Raw genomic sequence first — 11730 nt, forward strand, 5'->3', positions numbered from 1 at the left:
CTTTTCATTGTGACCTCACCAACTTGAGGATTTTTCTCCACATTCTCCTGACAATGTTCATGTTCACATTTCTTTTTATTATTTAAAAATCTAAGGGAGAAAGAAAAAGAGGGAGAAGGATGGAGGGAGGGAGGAAAGAGAGAGGAAGAGAGAGAGATCTTTCATTTAATGATTCACTACACAAATGACTGCACCATCCAGAAGCAGTGAAATCGAATAAGCCTCCCATATAGGCAGTGGTAGGAAGTTAAACATTTTAGCTATCATTTGTTCCCTCTTAGGCACACCAAAAGTGAGCTGGATCCAAAAGAGTGTAGATGGGACTCAAATGCTCAGTTTCATATGGGATGCAGGCATTGAAAATAGTGGCATGTCCCAATGCATTGGGAAAGCAACATAGACATATTTTCTTGGACCAATGAAACTTCTCCCTTTCAGGATCATGTAGTCTTTGCCTTTTTTGTAGTTGCATAGGACTTCAAATTATCCTTATGTTTTGAAATTGGCAAGTATAATTTGATGCATATACATTTTAATACTATCCTGATAATTGGCCTGATCTTTCCTTGATTTAACCTTTTTTATAAGGTTTATTATTTGGAAGTCAGAGTTACACAGAGAGAAATAGAGAGGTCTTCTTCCATCTGCTAGTTCACTTCACAATTGGCTGCAATGGCCAGAGCAGCACTGATCTGAAGCCAGGAGCCACGAGTTTCTTCTGGGTCTCCCATAAGGGTGCAGGGGCCCAAAGACTTGGGCCATCCTCTGCTGCTTTCCCAGGCCATAGTAGAGAGCTGGATCAGAAGTGGAGCAGCAGGGATTTGAACCAGCACCCATATGGAATGCCAGCATGCAGGCAGTGACTTTGCCTGCTATGCCACAGCACCAGCACCTGATTTAACTCTTTGACCATTTTTTAAATATCTAATTCTCATTTAACCATAATGGAATACTGCTCAGCAAATTCTTTTTATCTGCTCCTGCCCTGCCATTGCTTTTTCATTCCTCAATACCAGTTCCAGTAATTAATATATACTGTTTTTCCAAAGAAACTTTTATTTAATGAGTACAATTTTTTTTAACTTTTATTTAATGAATATAAATTTCCAATGTACAGCTTATGGATTACAATGGCTTCCCCCTCCCATTACTTCCCTCTCCTGCTCCCTCTCCCCTTCCATTCACATCAAGGTTCATTTTCAATTCTCTTTATATACAGAAGATCAATTTAGTATACATTAAGTAAAGATTTCAACAGTTTGCCCCACATAGAAACACAAAGTGAAACATACTGTTTGAGTACTAGTTATAGCATTAAATCAAAATGTACAGCACATTAAGGACAGAGATCCCACATGAGGAGCAAGTGCACAGTGGCTCCTGTTGTTGACACAACAAATTGACACTCTAGTTTATGGTGCCAGTAACCACCCTAGGCTCTCGTCATGAGTTGCCAAGGCTATGGAAGCCTTCCAAGTTCGCCAACTCTGATTATATTTAGACAAGGTCATAAAAGACAGGGTGAGGATAGTAATCAATGATCCTAAGAGTGGCCTTAACCAGGTCTGAACAATTATACAGCATTAAGTGGGGAAGAGGACCATCAGTATACACAGGTTGGGAGTAGAGCCATTGGTGGTAGAGTAGAGGTTATGATTACAAAGGAATGAGGCCCAAGTGCGCTAGACAGGGTCTAGAACAAAGGACAGAGTCATTATTAGAGGAGCTAAGAACAGTGCTGTCTAAGCTACAAGTAATTTTTCTGATTGAGAGGCAAATAGAACCTGACAGGTTTAGGCCTTGTAAGTTAAGAGGCCCAGACCTATCTCTTCACATGGGGTACCTCCTAAGGGAGGTGTGAACCTCCTAGGGGAAGGCACTCTGTTGACTTTCATTACTTGGCTGGCCTGGGAGGAGAGCTGGCCAGGTAAAGGCAAGTGGCATCTCTAACAGGAAATTTACAGTTCTGCCTGCAGTGTTGCTGACCTTACTTGGCCGTCCCTTCAGCTGCAGTGGTCACTTTGGAAGTTGGGCTGAGTGAAGGGCTTTTCAGCTTGGAGCCAATAAGATCTGTGGCTCTGGCCTGGGCATCCTTTGACTCCAGGGCAGGTCCATTTCCAGTGATCCAACTCTTGGCAGAGCTGCCAGGGCTCTTCACAAGCTGACTTCTGCTGAAGCCCAGGCTTACCACATTGAAAGCCACTGCAGTGGACTGGCCTGTTGGGTCTCCCTGAGGGCAGATCACTGTACAGATCAGCCATTAATAGGCCTGCCACCCATTGCTTCTGATGCCTAGCTTTCTTTTCCTCCTGGTTTGTGTTAAAGCAGACCAGAGGATGCAAGTCAAGGGAGTGCCCGTGTCCCATCTCTAATCTTCAGTGGCCTGAACTATAAGTCTATAGTCACAGGCATGTTCTGTAGTAGTTTTTCTAAGGTAGACAATGCCCATGAGGAAAATTATATTCTCACTTAAAGACTTTCTTTCCCTTTGGTCTGAAAGGGAGGTTTTTTCTACTTACTGTATACTTCACTGATGGTAAAGTAAATCTAGCTATGAGATTATAATTTAAGCTCTTATTTTGGCTATGCTATTACAGAAAAATGTTAGCCATCTCTTTTATAAGGTCTAAAGATTAAATTGTGCATCCTACAGATTCCTTCATAATAGAGTTAGTTTCCTACCTTGAGGAGAATAGAGAAATGAAGGAACAAGTTGGGCTTAAAATAGAGAAATGAGGGAGTAAGTCCTGGATCGCTTGCTGACAATAGCAATATCACATGAATACTTAGCAAACAGTTTCAACCATTAGATAACAACTTAAGGAAACATTTACCAGAAGGTCCAATGCCTTCTATAAATTTTAAGAATCATGTAGTTGAAAACACCTCTTAAATATCTAACATGGTGTAGTTTGTTTAACCAATAAACTTAAGCACAACCATATAAAATGTTTTTAGTTTCTTTCTACCAACAAGTATAAAACATATGATATAGAGATTCAGGTCACACAAATTAAAATGTATCTTTGATTAATTTTATCAGCTTAAATTTATGGACAATCTTATCTATAAGGCAATTAAAATAAAACTCTTAATAAAATTTCCCCATGTGGACATACAATATGTACACAGATATATCATAATAGACCAATATAGCAATTTTAATAATAGCTTTTAAAATCGTTAACTCTTTTTGTAGATTGCCAATTGATTTGAATTGCTTTTTGTTTTTAGTAACCTCAGTTAACCATACTTTCTCTCAGTTGGTACTGTTAATACATTATTGGCTTCATCTGTTTACAGAGCCATCCCAAAGTACTGAATACAATAGAAGTGGCTGGAAAAAGTCCATAGGAACCTATAGGAGGACAGCTAAACACAGAACCAACAATGCTTTAGTTTTATGAGCAGCAAATCAGGTACAACTGTGGATGACAAAACACTTTAAGTTGCCATGTTTAAAATTATAAGCTCATCAACCAACAAGAGGCACTTGCTTACTTCACAGTATTTTTGAAAGCACCTGGAGGATTTTACAAGTATTTAACCCTTTAGGCCTCTGGGGCTTTCTCATTAAGATAACTATCATGTCTAGTAACACAAGATCATTAGACTTTTTAATTCTCAAACATTTGTATTAGTAGCATTTTCCATTATAGAAACTTAAAGTCTGGTACCACATCACATCTTGACAGTACTTCTAATATACTCCAAATAGCCTGATTAGTTGGTGTCTCTATGAGAGACATAGGTTCTTCGATTTTTTCAGTTGGGCCCAAGCTGGAAAAACCAAAGTCCAAGACTTACTGGAAATTTTAGAGTCCAGATTGTTTGGAACTTTGATTTTTTGAATGCCTGTCAAGAATGCCAAGAAGGCTCAAAATCCAAAATATCTGGTTGAAATAAGATTCCTTAAAATCATGACATAATATAGACCAAATTTGATCATTGTTACAAGGTGATTATTCAAATCTTTGAAAATAAGCACATATTTAATTAACCCATAGCTCTTAATAAAAATTCAGCTGTTTTTGAACAATTAGAATTTAACAGGCATCAAGAGAACATACTAGATTACTTTAACACATTGCTTTAACAGAGAATCAGATTTTAATTCTATGTCAAAGAGAAATTGAGCTTCCTGTGATCTTTTGCTGTGAGGTTTCCTTCCTTTACCTTCTTTCATATTGATGACCATGTTTCTGTGTTTCTGTGTGTAACACATCTTTAAGCATCTTTTGCAGAGCAGGACGAGTGGCAACAAATTCTTTCAATTTCTGTTTGCTATGAAAAGTCTTAATTTCACCTTCATTCACAAATGAGAGCTTTGCAGGATATAATATTCTGGGCTGGCAGTTTTTCTCTCTTAGTACCTGGGTTATGTCTCGCCCTTCCCTTCTAGCTTGTAGGGTTTCTGATGAGAAGTCTGCTGTGAGTCTAATTGGAGATCCTCTGAGAGTAATCTGACGTTTCTCTCTTGCACATTTTAGAATCTTTTCTTTATGTTTCACTGTGGTGAGTTTGATTACAACATGTCGTGGTGAGGATCTCTTTTGGTCATGTTTATTAGGGGTTCTATAAGCTTCCTCTACTAAGGTGCCTCTGTCCTTCTCCAAACCTGGGAAATTTTCTGCTAGTATCTCACTAAAAAGGCCTTCTAATCCTTTCTCCCTCTCCATGTCTTCAGGAACTCCTAGAACCCGAATGTTAGGTTTTTTAATAGTATCCTGTAGATTCCCGACAATATTTTTTAGATTTCTAATTTCCTCTTCTTTCCTTTGGTTTGCCTGTTTCCTTTCCTGTTCTCTGTCTTCTAAGTCCGATATTCTCTCTTCTGCTTCGCCCATTCTGTTTTTAAGGCTCTCTAATGTGTTTGTCATTTGATCTATTGAATTCTTCATTTCATTATGATTTCTCATCACTATCACAGTTTCTTGTTCTACTAGTTGTTTCATTTCATTTTGGTTCCTCCTTAATATTTCATTTTCGCGTGACAGATTTTCTATCTTGTCCATTAAGGATTTCTGTAGTTCAAGAATTTGTTTTTGAGAACTTCTTAATGTTCTTATCAATTTTTTGAGATGCGCTTCTTGCATTTCTTCTATCTCTCATCTTCATAATCTTGAATTGGGGTGCCTTTTTCATTTGGGGGCGTCATAGTGTCTTCCTTGTTCTTGTTACCTCAGTTTTTGCGTTTGTTGTTTGGCATGTTGGAGATATTTGGTTTCTTCACTGTGGTGTTATATGGCTCTATATTAAGTGGACTGTGTGCTTTTGATGGAGCCTTAGAGGCTTGAGATGAGTGTGGCCTGAGAGCTCTGTTTGGTTCCTCAGGGTTGAGGGTGTGCCAAAGGTGACACTCCCAGGTTAGGCGTGGTAAATCTCTCTTTCATTCTTTTTTTATTTATTCAAAAGGGAAGTAATTTTGCACAGCTGAGTGGAATTGTAGGTAGTTAGCAGGTGAATGATATACCCACAGGAGCCAGAGATCGGAAGCTCTTTCCCAAGGACCACACAGGGAATCTCTGCTGCCCTCAGTGTGGGCTCCAATTCTCCTGCAGTCTCCCATTGGGTTTTCAAGTTAGATGCTAATCTCCTGTTATTTCACCCCCCCAGAGTCAGGTTTTTCTGCTAGTTTCAGGGCCAGTGCAGATCTGAGGTTGCCCTGCTTATGACATATGTCAAAAATCACGCCTGCTCTTTGTCTTGCTTGCCTTTGAGAGGTGAGCAGAGAGAGAGAAACTCGTTTCTGTATTGGTCACTTTTTTTTTCTCTCTCTCTCTCTCTTCTAGTTAGCCTGGTGAACTTTTCCCCATGGAGTTTCAAGCCTCGTTCCCTCTAGTCTCCCTTTCCGCTTGCCCGCTGGAGTCTCGGGCTATTGAGGTTCGGCTCACCTCGCATTCCAGTGCTGGTGTGTTGAGTCTGCCGCTGGTGTCCCGAACTTGGGCTCCCACGCTCTCCACGCAGGTCCACAGTGAATCACTAGTTCCAGAAGAGTTTCCACAGACACTGCAAGTGCCTAACCAGCGACTCATTCTCATACTGAGTGGGAAGAGTGTTTCGCTTGTGACTAATACAGCTCTATGCAACCGCTCCCAGACATAGGATTTTCACTGAGGAGACTTGGGGGCAGTGTTCTGTCATCTGTGAAGACACTTTCCAACAGCTGGGGGTGAGGGCCAGTGCCCAGGCTGCTTCTCCTGGTCTTTGGGGACTCTGGGAGTGGACTTGAGGGCGGGGGCTCCCTCTATTTCTCCACAGGCACAGAGAGCTTCTTCTCCTCCTTCCTACTACTGCGGGGGTTTGACTTTTTTTATTTTTGGGGTTGCAGTGGGGGAAGAAGGTGCTCTTTACTCGTTCTCTGACAAATCTCCACGTAACTGGGCTTTCACAGTTCTGTGGCAGCTCCATTCACCTGCACTGATTTACACGCAGTTGTAGTAAGGACAGAGAGAGTCTGTCCACAATGTGGGTTTCCCTCTGCTTTTCTACACCTTGGGATCCTCAGGCAAATGGGCTGGGGGGTATCATTCATATGTTGCTGATACAGCACAAGAAGCCAGCATTGAGGGCTCTCTGGGGACCACTACAGGAATAGTGTTCCTATTTGCATCTGCATGGAGGCCCCTTTCCTTTGATAATCCTATTATCAAGCTAGATGGCCTGTTTTCAAACAAGTCCTGTCATCAAATTGCCTGCAGCTCCAGGCAATGGGGGGAAGTTGGACAGCCCTAATTCAAAGTTTGTGATGGAGGCTTTGGTCCTGTTGGAGACTGAGTCTGGCTGCTTGTAAACTTCTCCTCCCTTTTCTTCCTATAGCCCAAGGAATTTTTCCTGCTTCTGGGAGGATACTGTCTGAGTGAAGTCAGAGGAGAGGCTGCAGGCTTGAAGGTTGGAGACGTAAACTCATGTATAAATCCAGTATTTGGAAATAGAATTACCAAGGGTGGATAAAAATAGTTATGCATGGTTGACAATGGGGGGCAGTCAGACTGTGCAGAGCAAACTGTTGTTGGGGACTGTATAGTGGAGGTAAATAAATGATGTGTAACACTGCTGTGTATAAAGGTTCATGTCGAGAGATTTATTTTTTTTTAACTTTTATTTAATGAATGTAAGTTTCCAAAGTACAGCTTATGGGTTACAATGGCTTCCCTCCCCATAACTTCCCTCACACCCACAACCCTCCCCTTTCCCGCTCCCTCTCCCCTTCCATTAACATCAAGATTCATTTTCAATTCTCTTTATATACAGAAGATCAGTTTAGTATATATTAAGTAAAGATTTCAACAGTTAGCCCCCACATAGCAACACAAAGTTAAAAAATACTGTTGGAGTACTAGTTATAGCATTAAATAACAGTGTACAGCACATTAAAGACAGAGATTCTACATGATATTTTTAAAAAATTGATTAATTTTAGGCTGGCGCCGCGGCTCACTAGGCTAATCCTCCACCTTGCGGCGCCAGCACACCAGGTTCTAGTCCCAGTCGGGGCACCAATCCTGTCCCGGTTGCCCCTCTTCCAGGCCAGCTCTCTGCTGTGGCCAGGGAGTGCAGTGGAGGATGGCCCAAGTGCTTGGGCCCTGCACCCCATGGGAGACCAGGAGAAGCACCTGGCTCCTGCCATCGGATCAGCGCGGAGCAACGGCCGCAGCGCGCTACCGCAGCGGCCATTGGAGAGTGAACCAATGGCAAAAGGAAGACCTTTCTCTCTGTCTCTCTCTCACTGTCCACTCTGCCTGTCAAAAAAAAAAAAAAAACAAATTTAAAAATTGATTAATTTTGTATGCAATTTCCAATTTAACACCAGGTTTTTTTTTTTCATTTTCAATTATCTTTATATACAGAAGATCGATTCAGTATATATTAAGTAACGATTTCATCAGTTTGCACCCACACAGAAACACAAAGTGTAAAAATACTGTTTCAGTACTAGTTATAGCTTCACTTCACATTAGACAACACTTTAAGGACAGATCCCACATGAGACATAAGTACACAGTGACTCCTGTTTTTGATTTAACAATTTGACACTTTTGTTTATGGCATCAATAATCTCCCTAGGCTCTAGTCATGAGTTGCCAAGGCTATGGAAGCCTTTAGGGTACGCCGACTTTGATTTTATCCTGATAGGGTCATAGTCAAAGTGGAAGTTCTCTGCTCCCTTCAGAGAAAGGTACCTCCTTCTTTGATGGCCCCATTCTTTCCACTGGGATCTCACTCGCAGAGATCTTTCATTTAGGTTTTTTTTTTTTTTTTTTTGCCAGAGTGTCTTGGCTTTCCATGCCTACAATACTCTCATGGGCTCTTCAGCCAGATCCGAATGCCTTAAGGGCTGATTCTGAGGCCAGAGTGCTATTTAGGACATCTGCCATTCTATGAGTCTGCTGTGTATCCCGCTTCCCATGTTGGATCATTTTTCCCTTTATGATTCTATCAGTTAGTATTAGCAGACACTAGTCTTGTTTGTGTGATCCCTTTGACTCTTAGACCTATCAGAGTGATCAACTGTGAACTGAAATTGGTCACTTGGACTAGTGAGATGGCATTGGTACATGCCACCTTGATGGGATTGTATTGGAATCCCCTGGCACATTTCTAACTCCACCATTTGGGGCAAGTCCGATTAAGCATGTCCCAAATTGTACATCTCCTCCCTCTCTTTTTCCCACTCTTATATTTAACAGGGATCACTTTTCAGTTAAAATTTAAACACCTAAGAATAATTGTGTGTTAATTACAGAGTTCAACCACTAGTACTAGAACAACAACAACAAAATACTAAAAAGGATAAAGTATTACATTGTACATCTAGAGTCAGGACAAGAGCTGATCAGGTCATTGTTTCTTATAGTGTCCATTTCACTTCAACAGGTTTTCGCTTTGGTGCTCAGTTAGTTGTTGCCAATCAGGGAAAAAAAATATTTGTCTCTTTGGGACTGGCTTAATTCACTCAGCATGATGTTTTCCAGATTCCTCCATCTTGTTGCAAATGACCGGGTTTCATTGTTTTTGACTGCTGTATAGTATTCTATGGAGTACATGTCCCATTATTTCTTTATCCAGTCTACTGTTGATGGGCATTTGGGTTGGTTCCAGGTCTTAGCTATCGTGAATTGGGCTGCACTAAACATTAATGTGCAGATGGGTTTTTTGTTTGCCAATTTAATTTCCTTTGGGTAAATTCCAAGGAGTGGGATTGCTGGGTTGAATGGTAGGGTTATATTCAGGTTTCTGAGGAATCTCCAGACTGACTTCCATGGTGGCTTAACCAGTTTGAATTTCTACCAACGGTGGGTTATTGTCCCTTTTTCCCCACATCCTCTCCAGCATCTATTGTTGGTAGATTTCTGAATGTGGGCCATTCTAACCGGGGTGAGATGGAACCTCATTGTGGTTTTGATTTGCATTTCTCTGATTGCTAGTGATCTTGAACCTTTTTTCATGTGTCTGTTGGCCATTTGGATTTCCTCTTTGGAAAGATGTCTGTTGAGGTCTTTGGCCCATCTCTTAAGTGGGTTGTTTGTTTTGTTGTTGTGGAGTTTCTTGATTTCTTTGTAGATTCTGGTTATCAACCCTTTATCTGTAGCATAGTTTGCAAATATTTTTTTCCCATTCTGTCAGTTGCCTATTCATTTTCCTGACTGTTTCTTTTGCAGTACAGAAACTTCTCAATTTGATGCAATCCCAAATGTTAATTTTGGCTTTGGCTGCCTGTGCTTCTGGGGTATTTTCCAAGAAGTCTTTGCCTGGACCTATATCTTGCAGGGTTTCTCCAATGCTCTCTAATAATTTGATGGTTTTGGGTCATAGATTTAAGTCTTTAATCCATGTTGAGTGAATTTTTGTGTAAGGTGAAAGATAGGGGTCTTGCTTCATGCTTCTGCATGTGGAAATCCAATTTTCCCAGCATCATTTATTGAATAGACTATCCTTATTCCAGGGATTGGTTTTGGATCTTTGATGAAATGCAAGTTGGCTGTACATGTTTGGATTGATTTCTGCTGTTTCTATTCTGTTCCATTGGTCTATCCATCTGTTTCTGTACCAGTACCATGCTGTTTTGATTACAACTGCCCTGTAGTATGTCCTGAAATTTGGTATTGTGATGCCTCCAGCTTTATTTTTGTTGTACAAGATTGCTTTGGCTATTCGAGGCCTCCTGTGTCTCCATATGAATTTCAGCATCATTTTTTCCAGATCTGAGAAGAATGTCTTCGGTATCTTGATTGGTATTGCATTGAATGTATAAATTGCTTTTGGGAGAATAGACATTGTCGAGAGATTTAAATTCATTCTTTTGCAAAAATGGGTTTATAGCTATTGCCTTTCTTTTAGCTGCACCTTAATTGGTTTTCCTTGAAAAGTTTTGACTTTTCACAGGTATTTGTAAGCTTGTTGTGCATCAGCTTCTGTTTCAAATGTAAAAAATCAATTATCATTATAGGCAAATTCACAGTTTATAAATTTCAGTAAATTATTTCCTTTAAATAGTGCTTCTACTTCTTCCCCAGGGGTAGATTCAGATATTTCTCACAATATTACTATGCAATGATTTTGATTTGGCCTCACTTTTTCTCCCTTCTCATCCACCTGGACTAAAGGTAAAGATCTTAGCATTTCAACAATCAAATCCACACTAGTACTGAGTTTCTTGTTATGGTCAAGAGTAGCTACCATTGTAATTAGAGCATACTGCTCACTGTCCATCTGTGATGTAAGATACGTGGCACTAGCAAGAGTCTCCCTAGATAAACAGAATTCTAATTTTTTAAGTACTTCTCCAGGATCTTCCTGGCTTTCTGGTTGAGATTCATTTCCTCCTGTTTCACTATTTTCAGGTAGAGATTCGTATTCTGTGTGATCCATAGCCAAAGTGTTCATGTCTGTTTTGACTCAGGTAAATCTGGTAATGCTGCATTCTCACGACTTTTGTCACCATCACCATTGACATCCAATCCCTGTGGGCTGCAGTCTGCACCATGGCCGGCTGTCTCCTCCCATGCAGCACTCAAACTGACAGCTGCACTACTTGCTTCCAAATGTAACATGAGTCCCCCACACTTTCGCATTAGGGTTTAGCTCTGAAACCTTAGTTGATGGTACCTGACTCAAAGCTGGGATGGAATTTGTTTGAGAAGTGGTTTGAGATATAGGACCATTCATTAGATGAAAGCTGTCCTTGCCCTCTCGGCCTTGCTGTGCCTGCAGTTCAGCACAACTTTAGCGTCCTGACCAGAAGCCATGGGTTCCACTGGGAAAAATTTAATGTAAGCTTCCAAATGCTGCCAGTGCCGCCTGACCGGCCTCTGGCGGGCTCCTTGCCAGCCCCAGTGCCTGACGACCATGCAACACATGGGGAGAGCTGAGGAGGGAGACTGTAGGAAGAGGCGACACTGTGGGGCCAGCCCCATGCAGGGAGGAAGGGCGGGCATGGGCCAGGTGCAGCGGCGGAAGCGGATTCTTCCCCTTTGGGGCTGAAAAGCCTCAACCTTGAGAATCCGGATCCCCAACACTCCTTCCCTTCGCATGAGAACACACCTAAATAAATCCTTAAAAGGTTGTATGTGTGGGGCCAGCGCTGTGGCATAGCAGGTTAACGCCCTGTCCTGAAGTGCTGGCATCCAATATGGGCATGGGTTCTAGTCCTGGCTGCTCCTTTTCTGATCCAGCTCTCTGCGATGGCCTGGGAAAGCAGTAGAGGATGGCCCAAGTCCTTGGGCCCCT

General features: G+C 41.4%; 1 pseudogene; it reads right to left on the reverse strand.

The window, feature by feature from the left end:
* Nucleotides 1-6110: 6110 nt before the first annotated feature.
* On the reverse strand, nucleotides 6111-11249 carry LOC133754859 (la-related protein 4B-like; annotated as a pseudogene).
* Between the last annotated feature and the right edge of the window lie 481 nt (nucleotides 11250-11730).

The sequence above is a fragment of the Lepus europaeus genome, unplaced genomic scaffold (assembly GCF_033115175.1).
Source record: "Lepus europaeus isolate LE1 unplaced genomic scaffold, mLepTim1.pri SCAFFOLD_29, whole genome shotgun sequence".
NCBI lineage: Eukaryota > Metazoa > Chordata > Mammalia > Lagomorpha > Leporidae > Lepus > Lepus europaeus.